This window comes from Psittacula echo (genome assembly GCF_963264785.1).
Source record: "Psittacula echo genome assembly, chromosome: Z".
NCBI lineage: Eukaryota > Metazoa > Chordata > Aves > Psittaciformes > Psittacidae > Psittacula > Psittacula echo.
In genome coordinates this window covers 69,563,756-69,581,811 of record NC_137742.1, presented here as the reverse complement: position 1 = coordinate 69,581,811, position 18,056 = coordinate 69,563,756, and the positions used below count along the sequence as shown (strand labels likewise).

The window sequence follows — 18,056 nt, the reverse complement described above, 5'->3', positions numbered from 1 at the left end:
TTGAAATTGTTGTCAGTAGTGTAGGTTCTAGTTCATTTTTTGTGGAGTATGTCACAGTAAGTCATTTGGAACCTGAAACAAAGGAGAGTGCGCTAGTTTTCCTTTCAACTGAAGTGGAGCATAGATGGCCAAACCGTTTTTCCTTTGTGTAAAGTGTTACAAGCTGGTGTAAAGAGTTACAAGAAGCTGAGTCAGGCTCCTGCAGAATACCGACATGAAAATAGTATGCTACGTTTGCAGTTGTTCCTTGAAGGTGACCCATCACAGTTTTTGCCGCTGCAGGATCATTTATACAAACAAGGCTCATTGCAATTAAGGGTGGACTACTGCGAAAGTGGATAGAATATGCTACATGTCTAATCAAAGATCAATTCTCACTGCTTTTTAAATTGCAGATACATACATAGAATGACAGCAGATATTGAGAGATCAGAATAAAGTTTGGTGCCAGCAGCTTGTGTAGTTCCCAATATACCTTCTTCTTCTATATTTCATGTGGTTTTCACACCATGGAATTTTGTACAATGATTTCACATTCTATCACTTAGAGAAAGATATGAAATTTTTTGAGACATGAAGATAAAGTCTTCTAGTAGCTACATACAGTATTTCTGTCTATTATGTGTATTTCTCAGTCGCTTGTAACTCTTCCATCCAATTTTCCACCAGATGTTCCCCAAACCTCTAATCAGATGCTGGGAAGGTACTTAAGAAATTTGTCAAATGTCTAGTCTGCATGCTGGCACTGATCACGTCCAGCACAGAAGAGAGCAGACATGTTGAATAAGAAAGAACAGTCTAGTTGGGACACTGGGAGCATTTCAAACAAAATAGTATCATAGAGACAATTTTACTTTGTGAAACTAAGACATTAGCAAGACCTAAGGAAGGAGAGATGCTAAAGATTTTGCCTTCTGCTGTGCCTGGCAGTCTGTCTTGAGAGTCAGCAGGACATATTTTTGTTTTTATCCAGTAGCACTGTATGGTTGTCTGCAGCAGATATTTTGGATGAAGCAGAGAGGTAGCAGAAAGATGACGAAGATCTTGGAGCAGACATACATGCTTAGAGATGTACAAATAGTGCAGACGCAACATGACAGACTTTGAGTCTATTTCCAGACTATCATACTTTTCAAACAAAAAACAACTGTTGATCATGTGGAAAAGAAGAGAGGTCGGCCTGAAGAGCTCTTCCAAAGGGTGAGAGTGATAAGGCAGGTTCTGTATGGATAATCCATAGAGATGCAGTGTCAGAAGAGCTGTACTCAGGAACGGACTATTTACCTCTGACCTCTGTGGAAGATATCTAAAGGTGGGAAAAAGAAAATGCGGTTACAACAGTAATGCAGTTATTCAGAAGGAACAGACAGACTCAGGCGTATTTACCTGGTATGGTCATGGAATACCCCATTGTGAAAAAATCCTGTAAATCATGGTTTTGTATCATTTGCAAGCCTGTTCACACTAAATACAATGTGAGAACTGGTGTTCACAGGAGTAACCAGACCTATTGCAAGACCATCATGTTCACTTGCTGACTTTCTGAATGATCTGGTGCTTACTGAGTCGCTCTCATGCAAAGTAATCTAAATTATGTATTCAAGTTTAGTGTACAGCATAACACATTTGTATAAACTTTTTAGAATTGGGTCAGATTACTATTTTATGAGCAATTTTTTCTTTGAATCAAAGTGCCCCAGTTAAGATGGTTCTACATTATTTATAATTCTTTTGCATAAAATTATTATGAAGTTTTGCTGAAAGATGTTTCAAAAGGTATTTCAGTTCTTTATTTTAAAATCCAGGAACCAGACGAAGATCTCCATCTTCTATGAGTTGTAACAGCTTTGCTGAAATAAATGAACAGTGAAATATGAAAGCTAAAAAGCTGACATTCAAGGCCTGGTTGGACAGAACCTTTTGTGACATGGTCTAGGGCAAGGCACCCTTGCCACTTGTTGGAATTAGAGGATCTTAAGGTCCTTTCCAACCCAAACCATTCTATGATTCTGTGATTTATATAAGCATGCAATAATTTGGATTTTTATAGATCCTCGTACCAGATCCCTAGCTAAGGTGGACCGTACTGACTTTTGCTCTCATAGCTGACACTGAACATCTAAGCAAAAGCTGGAATGTCTGTGGAGGTGGCAGCTCCCAACTTGGGATCCTTGCAGTCCAGCTAAAATACTGTGATAGATTGGAGCTGTAAACTTGGCAGAATGGCGTTTGTGAGCATAGCAGGAGTTACTGTTAGAAACTGGAAAATACTTCTGCAGCAGAGTAATCTTTCCAGAATGAAAAAAAATATATCTATTGATGATTCTTAAAACCAAATAATTGGACAATCTCCTCAATAGACCATGCCAATGAATACCCTCCTGGCATCAGATAGGCATTCTGACTACTGCAAGTTTTATAAATTTCTCTTAGCAAAAGAAGCATTCAGCCTCTCTTTGCTGAACTCTCTTGAACTAGTCTACCTACTTATTTTATAAACCCCTTGTTAAGGGCTGTTAATGTAGTATTAATGCTGCTTGTCTTCATCTAGCAAAGGGTTTTTTCAAGGTGCTTCTAAAGGATGTAATCAAAAGTGTAAACTGGGACTTCAGAAGCACCAAAGCATTCTGCTCAACTCAGTCTGAAATTGTTTAACCAAATGGACTATTTAAAAAGAAAAAAATTCTTTAAAAGTTCTTAAAAAAAAAACCCAAACAAAACAAAAATACAAAACAGCAACAAAAAAACCCAAAAAAACCCCCCAAACCCAACAACAACAAAAAAAAAAAACCACGGGGAAAAAAAAAAAAAAAAAGAAAAACCAAACTAAACCAACAAACAAAAAAAACCACGCACAATAAAGCCCCTCCTGTAAAGCTTCTGTCTTGCTCTATCTGATTTTTGTAATGTCTGAGTACTGTAAGTTTAGCTGTAACAAGACTTACCAAGAATGAAGCAAGTGGTTAGAGTAACAATCAGGAAATTAATATTAATCTTCCAGGTCACACGCATAAATATATCAGACATTTGTCCTCCCAAGAACAAAGAAAATAACAAAACCAGTGTTGTTCTGAAGACTACTGCATCCATTTTGCCCTTCTCCATCATTTTTCTTTCTGCTCATTACATCTGTGTTCCCAGTGCCTGGATGTATTTGCCCACAGTGGGAACAAATTACCTTTTTTTTAATCTCTTACGCACCTTTGCCTTTTCCGTTATTCTTCCATTGTTCTTCAAGCTGGGAGATAGCTTCATTCATAAAATGAAAGGCTTATCCAAACCAGGGCAAGCCAATGTTCATCTCTTCAGCTCTCTTGCTGTGTTGTTCAGAACAGGTATGGAGCTTCTCTTGCTACGCAACATCTCATAACAGGGTGAATTTCATTCCTGAGAGAGGATGCATTTGCAATCTCTCTTAACACATCGTTGTCCTTCCTCTCCTCCTCAAAGGATTAGTTGTATACAGTATTGGTTTCTTGCGTGCTTATTTTTGCAGCAGTTTTCCTATTTTGTGTAATCAATGGATTTCCGCACACAGATGTCCCAAGGCCAGTCTTTACTGCCTGACTTTCAGAATGAGTTATTGATGATATGAAATTCAAATAAACCCTGAAATAATGGTCACAAAAAGACACACAATTTTTCTGTAAGAGACATCTACATTTTAGGTGGTCAAACTTAAGAAAATTACACTAAATTTTTAATTTTTTTTACTGTGTATTTTCAAAATCTCATATTTGTCACTAAAAATAAACTGTGTTCCTTCTTGCCTACTCTGCATTAGTGTCAAAGTGATAGGTTTCTGCTTGAGAGTTAAATTACTTTTTTCATTATATTTAAATTTGAAATTATTTTTAACAGTTTACTTTTCGTAATTAAAGTAGTTACTAGATATCATCTAGACAGAGTTTTGAGCTCACTTAGCAGTCTCTAAGTTAATTTCCCATCATATTTTATGATAGGTTGTTTTCTTATCACTGGCCATCATTTCCTTAAGGCATATGTGGGACACCCTGTTTTCATTTCCATTTTCTATTTCAATTTCTACCACCTCAAGCTTCGTTGTATGCCTGCACTTCTATTCAGTTTCTTGTCAGCTTAAATTCACAGACAGCATGCTGAACTCTCAGCTGTGATGACAAAGGCTGAGGGCATTAGTCAGTTGCAGGTTTGAGAGAAAAAATCTAGATTAAAGGTTTCTATTCATTTCAGTGAACTTCAATCCATCTGATAATGAGCAGTATGATTGTGGGTAAGGACCTACTGCAAATGTGCATCTTGCAAGTATATTTTACAGACCTTGAGGTGTTGGTGTGCCTAGCAATAACAGCTTAGATCCAATGAGGTAATCGGACTGGCTGAGATCCAAGAGAATTGGTTAAAATATTTGAGGGTTTGGGCATTCAAAGTAAAGTGGACATTAGATAAAGATTAAGAAAAAGGTTTCATTTTTTCTATATAATTGTCTGTGTTTTGGCTGGGATAGGGTTAGTTTTCTTCCCACAAGCTGGTGCAGTGCCGTGTTTTGGATTTTGTCTGAGAACAATGCTGATAACACACCAATGGTTTAGTTGTTGCTCAGCAGCACTTGCTCTAATAAATGACATTTCAGTCTCTCATGCTCTGCCAGTGAGGAGGGACACAAGAAGCCAGGAGGAAGCAGAGACAGGACACATGACTCAAACTAACCAAAGGCATTTTCCATACCACAGCAAATCATGCCCAGTACATAAACTGGGTGGAGTTACCTGGAAGGGCCAGATTGCTGCTTTGGGTCAGGCTGGGTATCAGTCAGTGGGTGGTGGGCAATTGCATTGTGTATCACTGCTGTTTGTTTTTTTCTTTTTCTTTGTTCTCTCTCTCTCTTTTGCCTTTTTAATTACCCTTTTCATCGTTATTATTAGAGTTAGTATTATATTACACATTATTTTAACTACTAAACTGTTCTTAATCCACGGGTTTTACCTTTTTCCCAGTCCTCCCCATCCCACTGTGGGGATGTGAGCAAGTGGCTGTACTTAGTAGCCAGCTGGGCTTAAACCACAACTATCACTGAACTAGTGCCTGCTGGGGAAAGAGGCAATGGATGGATTTTAGTTTCAGCCACCAGCTACGAGGTGAACTTAACTGAGGCTTAAACATGCCAGAATTCTGAAATGTTGAACAAATGTGTTATATTATCAATGAATTGTTAGCCAGGCCTAAAAAGGCACACTGTTAAGAAGAGTAAGTGTATTGAGACAAATAAGGAAGAAATCCCAGCTTTGGGGGGGGGGTGGGGGGTGGCGGTGGAGGGAGGGGGGAGAGAAGGGAAAATGCAAAATTCTGTCGTTTTTCCATAATGTGTGCTCAAAAGTGGTATTCCAGTAGCTTGCAGGTGTAGGCCATGTTCGTTGAGTATGCAGTAAAAGGACAGTGCTTGATACCGTAAGACAAGAAGCAATTTGCTGTTCTGGTTGCAATGATGTGCTAAGGATTATGTTGTCATATTGTGTTCTCTGACAACATGATCTGCTTTTGCCACTCTCCTTCTAACCCATCAACAGGAACAGGAAAAAAATGAACAGAGGTGGATGGTTTTCAGATTTAACACTTGCACTCTGGCACACTCTGATTTTGGAAAATTTGCATGACAACATTTTGGACAAAGAGGCAGATAAACACTGAGTTCAGAAGAGGGATAGCAGCTATTTGCTGTTAAAAGCACCATTTGCAATGTAATTGAGGACATGTATAATAAGGACTCTTGTGTTTGTTCTCTTTTTAACAAGTAAATAGGTTGTCAATATGTAAGGTAAATTCTGTGTTGCTATTATGGCAATTCATGCAGGGAAAAATACAACATAGAAAACCTAGACTCTGCATTAGTTTTCTTTGCGCTAATTCTTAAGCTATCATCTCCTGTTACTGAAGTTTGTCCAGGAGCTAAGGACTGCTCACAGAAACTTGAATTTGAACCTTCAGGGAGATGTGATGTTGATACCCATGTCCCTGAGCTGGGAATGATTCAGAGCAGTTGGTGTCAGTGGCCCAAGATGTTCAAGAACTATCCTGTTCATTCTGATTTCTATAGTGACACGCATCTTGGGGTATTCGGTTCCTCGTTTTAATGGATGAAACATAAAATCCTACTATGCCTTTTCCTTGTAAGATTATAAATTCTAATATAGAATTATAGAATCACGGAATCATAGAAGTGTTCAAAGCCAGGTTGGACAGGGTTTTGGGCAACCTGGTCTAGTGGAAGGTGTCCCTTCCCATGGCAAGAGGGTTGAAACCAGATGATCTTTAACGTCCCTTCCAACCCAGACCAGTCTGTGATTCTGTGATTTCTTTGTTACACAAATTAATACAAGGAATGTCACACGAGATACACTGGTTGTACTAACTGATTTAATGAAGTTTAGATAATCGAAAGGCATTCTGATTTCCCTGTGAAGTCTTGTCCTGAAAGAAGATACGTGACCAACTAAACATGATCCTTTGCTTACTGCAATGGGTTCTACAGTGCACTTGAAGTCACAAGTCAATAGGGAAAGTGCTATTCAATAAGGGAAGTGCAAGTCAATAAGAGGATGAGAATGTATGAGAATGAGAATGTAATTATAATTCTACAATTACCATTTATAGTTGTAAAATTATATTTGAGTAAGCACATCACAGTATGAGAAACAAAATGGACATTAGTCTCCATAATGACAAGCGTGTATCGTCTGATGTGTCTTGCTTGTAGCCTCCTGAAAAAACATAAACACCCCATTTAGAAGTAATTGTAGTAGAGTGCAGAATAAAGAGGTTGTAACAATGTTTCTGAAAAGGACTTCCATAAAAAACTATGCTCATATGCATAATAAATCCTATATATCAAGGGAGGGTGTCAAACAGAGAGAAGGAATGAACCTCTATACAAACGCCCATAGCACAGGGAACAAACAAGAGGAATAAGAGATGTGTGCACGTCTAAGGGGGTATGATATAACAGGCATCCCAGAAACATGGTGGGATGTCTCCTATAACTGGACTGTTGGAATGGAAGGTTACAGGCTCTTTAGAAAAGACAGGCCCAGCAGGCGGGGAGGGGGAGTTGCTATTTATGTTAGGGATAGGCTGGAGAGTATGGAACTCCGTCTGGGGACAGGTGAGCAGTTGACAGAGAGTTTGTGGGTCAGGGTTAAAGGAAGAACAGTGATGGGAGACATTATTGTGGGGATCTGTTACAGACCGCCTGATCAAGAGGAATCTGTGGATGAAGCACTCTACAGACACATAGGAACAGCCTCACGCTCACAGGCCTGTGTTCTCGTAGGGGACTTCAACCACCCTGACATCTGTTGGAGTGAAGGTACGGCCTGGCACAAGCAATCCAGGAGGTTCCTCGATTGTGTGGAAGACAACTTCCTTCTGCAAGTAATAGAGGAACCGACAAGGAGAGGTGCCATGCTTGACCTCGTGCGCACCAACAGGGAAGGGCTCATTGGAAATGTGATGCTCCAGGGCAGCCTTGGACGCAGCGATCATGAGATGGTCGAGTTCGAGATCCTCAGGACATTGCGTGTAGCAAGCTCACTGCCCTGGACTTCAAGAGAGCAGACTGTGGCCTCTTCAGGAACCTGCTTAGTAAGGTTCCATGGGATACAGCCCTAGAGGACAGGCGGGCCCAAGACTGTTGGTTGATATTCAAGGATCACCTGCTACAAGCTCAGGAGTGTTGCATCCCAACTAGACGGAAGTGCAGCAGGACGGCCAGAAGTCTTCCTTGGATGGATAAGGAGCTGCTCAGGAAAATTCGAAGGAAAATAGAGGCTTATAAAAGGTGAAATCAAGGACAAGCAGACTGGGAAGAATACAGGGATGTTGTGCAGGAAGCTAGGGACCAGGTTAGGAAAGCTAAGTCCCAGTTGGAATTAAACTTGGCTAGGGATGTTAAGGATAACAGGAAGGGATTCTATAGGTACGTAGCGAATAAAAGACGGATTAGGAACAATGCAAGCCCCCTCCGGAAGCTGTCAGGAGAACTGGCTAACCTGGATTTGGAGAAGGCTGAGGTTCTTAATGACTTCTTTGCCTCGGTCTTCACTGGCAAAGGCTCTGACCACACCACCCAAGTCTTGGAAGGTGGACGCAGGGACTGTGAGAATGAAGACCCTAGGCCCACTGTAGGAGAGGATCTGGTTCGAGACCATCTTGAGAACCTGAACATACACAAGTCCATGGGACCAGATGAAATCCATCCACGGGTCCTGAAGGAGCTGGCGAATGAAGTTGCTAAGCCATTGTCCATCATATTTGAAAAATCATGGCAGTCAGGTGAAGTTCTCGATGACTTGAAAAAGGGAAATATAACCCCCATTTTTAAGAAGGGGAAAATGGATGACCCGGGGAATTACAGACCAGTCAGTCTCACCCCTGTGCCTGGCAAAATCTTGGAGCAGATTCTCCTGGAAGGCATGCTAAGGCACATGAAAAACAAGGAGGTGGTTGGTGACAGCCAGCATGGCTTCACTAAGGGGGAATCCTGCCTGACCAATTTGGTGGCCTTCTATGATGGGGCTACAGAACTGATGGAAAGGGGGAGAGCAGTTGTTTTCATCTACCTGGACTTGTGCAAAACATTTGACACTGTCCCACACAACATCCTTGTCTCTAAATTGGAGAGACATCAATTGATAGATGGATCACTTGGTGGATAAAGAACTGGCTGGATGGCCGCGTGCAAGGAGTTGTGGTCAATGGCTCAATGTCCAGTTGGAAAACAGTAACAAGTGGTGTCCCTCAGGGATCGGTGTTGGGACTGGTCTTGTTCAACATCTTTGTTGGTGACATAGACAGTGGGATTGAGTGCACCCTCAGCAAGTTTGTTGAAGAGACCAAGCTTTGTGGTTCAGTGGATACACTGGAAGGAAGGGATGCCATCCAGAGGGACCTCAACACGCTTGTGAGGTGGGCTGATGCCAACATTATGAAGTTTAACCATGCCAAGTGTAAGGTTCTACACCTGGGTCGGAGCAATCCCAGGCACAGCTACTGGCTGAGCAAAGCGGAAATTCAGAGCAGCCCTGCGGACAAGGACTTCAAGGTGTTGGTTGATGAGAAAATGAACATGAGCTGGCAGCGTGCGCTCGCAGCCCCGAAAGCCAACCGTATCCTGGGCTGCATCAAAAGAAGTATGACCAGCAGGTCGAAGGAGGTGATCCTGCCCCTCTACTCTGCTCTCGTGAGACCTCACTTGGAGTATTGTGTACAGTTCTGGTGTCCTCAACATAAAAAGGGCATGGAACTGGTGGAACAATTCCAAAGGACTGCCACAAGGATGATTAGAGTACTGGAGCACCTCCCATATGAAGATAGGCTGAGAAAGTTGGATCTGTTCAACCTGGAGAAGAGAAGACTGCATGGAGACCTCATAGCAGCCTTCCAGTATCCGAAGGGGGGCTATAAGGATGCTGGGGATGGACTATTCATTAGGAAGTGTAGTGACAGGACAAGGGGTAATGGGTTCAAACTTAAGCAGAGGAAGTTTAGATTGGATATAAGGAAGAAATTCTTTACTGTGAGGGTGGTGAGGCACTGGAATGGGTTGCCCAGGGAAGCTGTGAATGCTCCATCCCTGGTGGTGTTCAAGGCCAGGTTGGATGAGGCCTTGAGTCACCATGGTGTAGTGTGAGGTGTCCCTGCCCATGGCAGGGGGGTTGGAACTAGATGATCTTAAGGTCCTTTCCAACCCTAACTATTCTATGATTCTATGATTCTAATAACAGAGAGTCTTTGTCTGCCTGCATACACTTTCTTATAATGCAGTCAGTGAAGGCATATAGGGCCAATGGTTTGATTGATATCAAGGTGTGTTTTTCAGGACAGTTATATAATTCTTCCCTTTAATCCGAACTGCGAGTATTGCCATGGACATGGCATACAGCTGAATGACTTGTAGGAAGGAGTAGCAGTATCCATTGCAAGACATTGTAGTTGAGGGTTTTTTTTAATTTTAATTTTAATTATCGGCACGAAGTGTTTATTTCTTCAAAATTTGTTTAAGTGGCTTCAAGTTTAAACCTCTTGGAGAGGAGTGATCTAACATATCACATATACAAATGACTCCATGGAAGCTGGAAAGTTGCTTCTGCCTTTTCTTCTATTTGGTGACAACGTTTTAACAAGGGCTTTTTAAGTATCCTGAGGAGACTTGTCGCACATTGCTGTCAAGAGCAAATAAGCAAAAAGGTAAACTGTCAAGTTATGTAAGAAACCTACTGAAGTGCTGCCACTTCATGGGAGAGAAAGGTATTTGTGCCCTAACCGTGCTATTTCTGAAACAATGTTATGTGCTGGTTTCATACATAGGATAATCTGTTTAGAGAGTGAGGGCATTTTGAATTAGTAGCTTCATAATATTGCTAGCTTACATTCATATTTTTTGTTTGTTGTAAAGAGATTTTGAACAATTTTTTCTTGTTAATGATGTATTTAAATTGTTGGAAGGGAAATACAGTGGGGTTTTATTATCACACCAGCATGATCTATCAGTAATTTGATTCAGAATTATTTTGACAAAATAATTTTGGAGAATTATTTTGACAAAAACAGTTTTGGAGACAAAAACAGTTTTGCAGCGCACAAAGAAAAGAGATTTACTGTCAAAAGAGTCTGGCAATGTTGCAATCAGCAGTAAGGAAATGAGGGAATTGTATTTGCCATTTTGTCTAATAATGGAACAAGCACTAATGATCATGCTGTAGGTCTACTGTATTACAGTTTAATGTCCAGTGCAGCAGAAAGTCAGGGTCATATTTGCTAAGTTGTTATCACCTCAAATTATGCTTTCATCTAAATAAAGAGTCCTTCTTTTGATTTGGAAACAAGTTACTGCACTATTAATTTTGAAAAAATATTTGGAAATAACAGTGAAAGTGATTAATGAACTCTTTTTTTATTTCACAACACTCCACAAACACAGTGCCAAATGCTGCTGTTTTCAAGCTAGTGCCTGCAGTTAATTTTTGTTCCAAGAGGCTGACATTTACTGGGGAAGTTGCTGTCTAAGAGCAGATTAAGGATTCAAGAATTAGATCTCTTTCTAATTCATCTCAGGCAGAAGGGCAATTTTCCTGTACCTTCGTTTATATGATACATTGTTGAAAATACTGTGTGAGGAGAGTGCTGCCTCAGCCCAAAGGCTGGGTCTATCTGTGTAATTAACTGATCTTTTGGCCATCATTTGGTAATGGCCTGGCCTTCCATTTTAGAAAACAAGGCACAGAAAAAAACCTCTGTAGCTCTGTGCTGACACTGAGCATAAGCCTGAGTCTTAGCTTTAGACAGCTACCCATTTCTCTCCTGTATGTTACCAAGCACATTGTTAGCAATTGATAAAGCACAAGTAAAGGAAAAAGACAGGCTTTTCTCAGACTTCAGCCTTTTTTATTATAATTTTTATTGCACGTATTGTGCAAACTGTCATGCAGGAACTGACATCCAAATATCAGTCCCTATGGAATGTAAGTCATGTACAGTCTGAATCTACAAAATACACATGGCACTTCAGGAGCCTGGCAGGGCTCTGAAGTGTTCTGAGCTGGAGAAGCTCCTAAAGTATCCTGAGTGCCCAACATACTGTGTAGAAACAGTAAAAACCTAGCAATTGCATGCAACAGAAAGGGTCAAGACCTCAATGAAATATGAGGAGGTCTTGAGTCAGAAATTGCCCTGGAGTAAATATCAAAATAGAAAACCACCCATCTGTGCATGAACAAACGGAGGAGAAACGCTAACTGGCACTGCAGGAGTGTCACCAGTAACTACTGCTTTTCATGCAGGCCACGCAGCCACAGCTGTGTGGATAGGTAGTACATTCTTTTTCTAAGGGCTAAAAGACATCTGGTTAAACATCACATCAAATTCCCTAAAACTTTTCTAAGGTTTGAGTACACATACAGAAGTTCAATGACTTTTAGAGAGTTTGTTGTGAGTAGGGCCTGAATACATCTGTGCACAAGAAGCCTCCCCCTTGTCCTCTGCGAGGACACCAGCCAGAGGACAGAAGCAGTCCTTATCCCTGCAGTGTGCTAACAAGGCAGAAAATTGATTCCCCAAGCAAATGGCATAAGTAGCAGCACCTTTGCCAAAGTCACTGCTTTATCCCCAGAAGGATTTGCTGAAGTGTAAGGCAGCCCTTTTCTTCACCCCTCCCCATTCACAGGCCTGTGTTTTTCTGTCTCCCAAGCCTGCTGTGCCTGCAGACCTAAGTGAGGACAGGATTGTTTCCCTGTGTCTGGATGTTCCTGCCTTGGTAATCATGGTAAGGATAAGAATACATTGATTGTTCAGAAGTAAATTGAAAATGAACCTGTGAAATTACAGACATTTGCAAAAAAATTGCTCAGCTGTTGCAGCCTTGTGCAATTTTTAATCTCCAGTTCCATAGTATTGGACTAATAAGATGCAGGCTCTCAGCAAAATGGCTATTTGCAAAATTACATTTTTTCATTAAGAAACTTACCCTAATCTCTCTGCCTGTAGTTTGAGGAAATGCTAAGAGAATTTCTGCTGTCTTTGGGGGATATTCCTCACATTCCAGGGGGGTTGGCATGAGCTATTATTGACTGATGCTGATCACTCTTCAACAGGCTGTGTAATAATCTATCAGTCATTGTTTCAGATAAGTGGTTTCATTTCTATGGCCCTGAAAGTATGAGTGAAGTATGAGTGAAAAACAGTATTTATTTATTCCCTCCAGATTCCTTACTGATGTCCTGAAATTTCAGCAACTGTGTATATTTTGCATCTTGTAATGAGTCTGGTTTTCTCCTTTTTCATTTACTCTTTTGTGACAAGTTTTTCCTAATAGTTATTTCCTACTTAAGTATTTCCTATTAACATTCGTGTGACTGATTTTACATGCTGTTCTCATATTAACTTGCTGGCATGTGCAAATTGGTTTTTGAGCTCCTTTACCTCCATTTTTAATGTTTCTCAATAGCTAACAACAAAACCAGAGAGTGTCTGGGCTCTTGGCTTTAAATTACTCACACCCTTTTTTTTCAGTTGTAGTTTTCATAGACTTCTGTGGCTGAAGATCCAAACTCTAGCATAGGTGAATAATGAATCTGATATTTTCAGGAATCAATGCCACTTCACACTTACCACTCCAGCAGAGTTGAGTTCATTATGGTGCATGCCACTTCATAAAGTAAAAATAATGAGAGGATATATGCAAGAATCAGAATGTCTCCTTGATTAAGCTAATGGATGACCAGGGGCTTTTCCAGGAGCACAGGCCTTTCAGGTTTATTACATGGTGCCTAAACGTAGTACACAGCCAGTAGTAGTTCAGTTTCTGGACACTGAGAAATTCAGTTGCTTGGTGAAGAGTGCTGGATGTGGGGCTTTTTGTGGATTTTCTGACACAAGTTCTTGTACAATAGTAATGAAGGGCAGCAGCTGGAGTGTAAACAAACAGCTTGTTTCATTATTGGAATGTGCCTTTCCAAATACTCTGCTCAGCTGAGTCCATCTGACAAGCAGCAATAGCAGAAAGACAGTATGCTGTCAATTACAAAGTAAACATACACTTATTTTATTGGTTAGGTTTTAAAATTACCTTGCCTTACTGTGGTTAGCCATCTATAAGGTATTATGCTATTTACTTACTATAATTTATAATAATAAAATACGGTAATTCTGGATTTTATTTTAGTGTGCAATATTTAACAACTGTAGAGCTAGGTGCCACAAATTATCAGGGCTGCAAGCTAGTCCTTTTTCTTGCATCTGAACTTCACTGATGTTCTTGTATCTTCCTATGTGACACATTAATGCATGTTTTTAAGTTGCTATAAATAACTTTGAAAGGCACGTAATAAAAACCTCTCAGTTTTAAAGCCTTAAAATTACATCACTTATTTAAAAATCAGGATTTAATGTAAAGCTCCATTATGATGTGATAAGATATATTATGAAACATTGCTGCTAACAAAAAATCCAACATGGTTTTCTGTGCTGATACAACACCTTAGAATAAGTTTGCACATGTGACTGTGTGGAAGGATGAATAACTCAACAAACTCACAAACTAGAAACTTAACAGCTCCACATCTCTCAGAAATGAGAGTTCTGTCTTCCTGCAAGTGTGCTTCATTGAAGACATGAGCAGTGCTTCCACCATGCAGAGTGGGGTTCCTGTACTTTCTCTGCCAGTATGGATGCCAGTGCAGACGTGCACCAGCTGGGGCATGCCAGCATCTTTGCCTTCTCTGCAGGGATTGCTGAAGGAGTGATTCCCCTTTGTGTAGGATGCTTTCTGCAAGGCCTGTTCTGTAAATGGTGCAGCTCAGTGATGCCGTGTACTCTACGCTCAGCTTTGGGTCCTTGCAGAGAGTGGAATAGCAGGGAGGATGGGCTGCTGTAGCTCACGTGAGTGTTACCTCATACTCCAGTAGTTAAAATTATCTCATCTTGATGAACTATCTTGGGTGCTGCAGCACAGCAGGCTGCTTTCAGAGCATCTGTAATGAATACCACGTGTATGCTATTCAAATGCAGCAAACCACAGCAGCATTAGAAAAAGGGCTGCAGTTGTGTCTAACAGCATGGTGTAACTCTCCATGCTGCTTGTAACCCCATCTGGGACAGGACATGTTGGTCGTGAGAGATCAATTTACCTTCACTTCTTCCCTTGCTTGAAATGTAAGGATTAAGTGGCAAAATTGATGAGGGAGAAATGTAAAAGAGAGATCCATCTTCTCCAAGAGGGTTGAAATACATTTGAAAGGGTGGGCAATGGTTCAGTGTCCATTGAAGTCTTGGCAGTATTTATTTTGTAAATTATTGATTCTGCTTTTCACTTATCCGCTAGTAAATCAAATGGGTGAGCATAAGCTGAGGGGTTTTTTTGTAAGAAAAGCATAGTTTTAGACAAAATACTCTTAACAGATAAGAGATCTGTGATCTCTTTTGATATTTTGAAGGATTTATCTGGCTTTCTGTGCAAGCATGACTCCCTGCAATCATTTTGTATGTGTGGTTGTGTAGAAGGACAAACAAGTTGAAAAAAAATTAATAAATTCACAGATAAAATTAAAAGCTCTGGTTTCTAGTAAACTCTGAATTCTCTGATAGTGTGAATAAAGATTTGGTAACATGCAGAGAAAGCAAGCCAAAGACAAAATCTTATATGTTTTGCCTTTAAATATCCATGTGGTCACTGAAACTTACAGCAAGGATCAGGTCCAGGATGTCACTTTTGAATGTAAAATATTTCTGGCCCTATATGGTTTTACACATTGGTGTGTGAGACTGCTGCTGTCCTGTCCTGGGTCATCACAAGTTTTATCAGTGGAGGTGTTCAAGCTGCCCGTTTCCTAAACTAAATTTCAAAGTAGGGGTCTGAAAAGAATGCCCTGTTTAGCCAGAATACAGACCTGCTTCCTTTTCTCCATCTCTGATGATGCTCTGGAGGAAGCAGCAGACTGAAGCAGGTTTGTATCTGAGCACACCATGAAGTGTCTGTTTCAGGAATGCATGGAAGATATTTGTAACTGTGTTCTAGTGATAGGAAGAAATGTTTAAATAACGTGATGAAGGCTTTTTCCAAACTATCAGGTAAGGCAAGCAGAGTGATATAGTTGGCTAACATTGCTACAACAGCATTTGTTGAGAAATAACTATTGAAATAGCCAGTAAAGCTGTATGTCTCTTCTGGGTGGCTTTTTAAGTTAATGGCAGGTAACCCAGTAATCTAAGTTAAGGACCAGATTCCGGGGCTGTTTTCTGGTGCCCTGTCAAGCAGGACAGTCCTCTCAACATGCTCTGTGATTCACATCATGCATCAGGCTTTGGAGGCGACAGGCAGCAGTGTGGCTTTGACAGGCTGGACGCTGCTCCTGGTGTTACAGACACCACCACACAGATGTGCAAGGCACAACCCCTCGCTGCACAGCTCCCAGTGTTCCAGCCTCCTGCCAGCTTCCTCATGAAACAAATGCCAGAGCCAGCTGGGTTTAGGTAGGTCTAGATCTGCAACTCATATAACTCTATCTTCCACAGAAAGCCTTTAATCTGTGACAGCAAAGATCTATTAAATGCTACCACCCCTCAGGTCTGATGTACCCGATGTGATACAGTTAAACTGCTACACAGAATGGGCATGTGGCTTTTTAAAAATAAATTGTTACCTTTTAGTTACTGTTCTTCCTGGACTTTTTTTCTGTTGTGTCCTTTTCGTTTTATGGTTTCCTAGAATTGTTTTTTTCCACATGAAATACGGACTGGTATGTCTAAATAGTGAAAAATCTTTGGCTGGTTTATAGCTTTCTGTGAGTTTTCAATTTGATTCATAAGTTTAAATGGTAGAGTTGATGTGTTTGATCTAGGCAAAGAAAATTCAATTCTTTAATATTGTAGGGCACAGAGGAGCAAAAGAAGTGAAATAATTCATTGGGCTGTTGTTTTCAAACATTTCCTCAGAAACTTGGGGTTTATTTCATAGCTGTGTCCAATATGTTGCATGCTTGGCAAAGGTCTTTGTCTGAAATCCTTTCGTGCAGCTTTGGAAATGTAAAAAGAAATTACACCAACCAAATAAGGAAGCACTTTATTCTTCCCTGCTGGCCCTCCCATTGGCAATCATAAGAACAAAAGCCTCCTTCATAGACCTTCCTCAAAGATCAGCTGAAATTATCCCTGACACAGCCCCATCCAAAAGTCTGACCTGCAGCCAGAGATAATGAGAAAAGCCTGGCAGTCTTTCAAACATGAGACCCGTAAGACCCCAGAGTGCCCACATAAGCCTACTCATAAAAAATTGTGTGAAAAGCCGTATGTACACAGAAGTGTACCCTTGCCCGCAGGGACTGCAGACATGTTTGTCACTGGCAGCCTTCACTGTGTTTCTTGTTCTCCTGCTGTAGGTTAGTGCTGCTCTGTTAACATAGCAGCACTCAAGAGGAGGGTGCATTTTAGTATGGTTAGACAAAGTAGTTTGTATTTTATCAATATTCTGAGTTTAAATTACACACAGGAGAGGAGGTTATCTGCCAGGGCAGGGAGATACAATCCTTCTCCAGTGTACCTGGGAGTATCAGAAACCACGTGGACCTTCTATGTCATTCCTCCTTTTAATCCTGAGCAAAGAACATCTTTTGGGCTGTTACACTGATAAGTGAAAACAAAAAGCTGCATGGGAAGCCAGAAATGCTCTCCTCTTCCTTAAAGTCTGTGATTCACATTATGCATCAGGCATGATAGTCCTCACACAATCCAGCATGCCAGCAGAGAACTGCAGAGAAGCATGTGTCTAAAATGTTTGGAGATCAAAGGCACAGGCTCTGAGCCCCGCTCTGGATGCAGCGTTTGCTACTGAAACAAAATTGGATCTAGCTTTATGCTTGATGTCCTTCCTTTCCACTGCAGGTATAGGCCTTTGAAGCTATTTAGATTTGCACTGGAAGTAACTGCTTGAGATTTGAGAATAATATAGCACCTTACATACTGTAATTTTCTTCAGCTGCTAACCATTTTAATATCTCCTTAATTTTATACCTAATTGCATAAAATTTATTTGAAATTAACAAAGAAGTATACAAGAGTGAAATAGTTAAGATGTATTTTTCTGAGAAACTGTGAAGTTACTCTTCTTTCTGTTATGTTTGGCAATGCAGGCAATTGTACTTAACATTTCATGATAATTAGATTCATGGATTGCTGTTTCTTAATGACACAGACATATGGGACCTCAGAGTCAGAATGACTGGCTGATAAATTATGACTTACTAATGTACAGTGACCAGAGGATACTGTGCATGAGATTGCTCTGAAATCCTCTGCTCTTTTCTTCCTATCTGTCCTGGGAAAATACCACTGACATCATTTGCAACACAGGGGGAAGGTATTGTTTTTCAAAGAGAAAGATATTATGACTTTCTTTCGTGATTTGCATGGGGTTTGTCCATTGTCAGTAGGTTCAATCTCTTGTTACCTTCTAGCCCTAGTAATGTTTGCTTTGAACTGAGAGCTGGTATCCCTATTGCAGTGGACAGGAAAGAAGCTCCAGTAGATCAAGT

At 40.6% G+C, this 18,056-nt stretch overlaps 1 protein-coding gene across 1 annotated transcript in view; it reads left to right on the top strand.

Annotated features, from left to right (window-relative positions):
• Nucleotides 1-18,056, top strand: part of CAMK4 (calcium/calmodulin dependent protein kinase IV) — a gene marked incomplete at its 3' end in the record, with an annotated part of 154,127 nt that overhangs the window by 102,762 nt on the left and 33,309 nt on the right. The gene's annotated exons all lie outside the window — the stretch shown is intronic.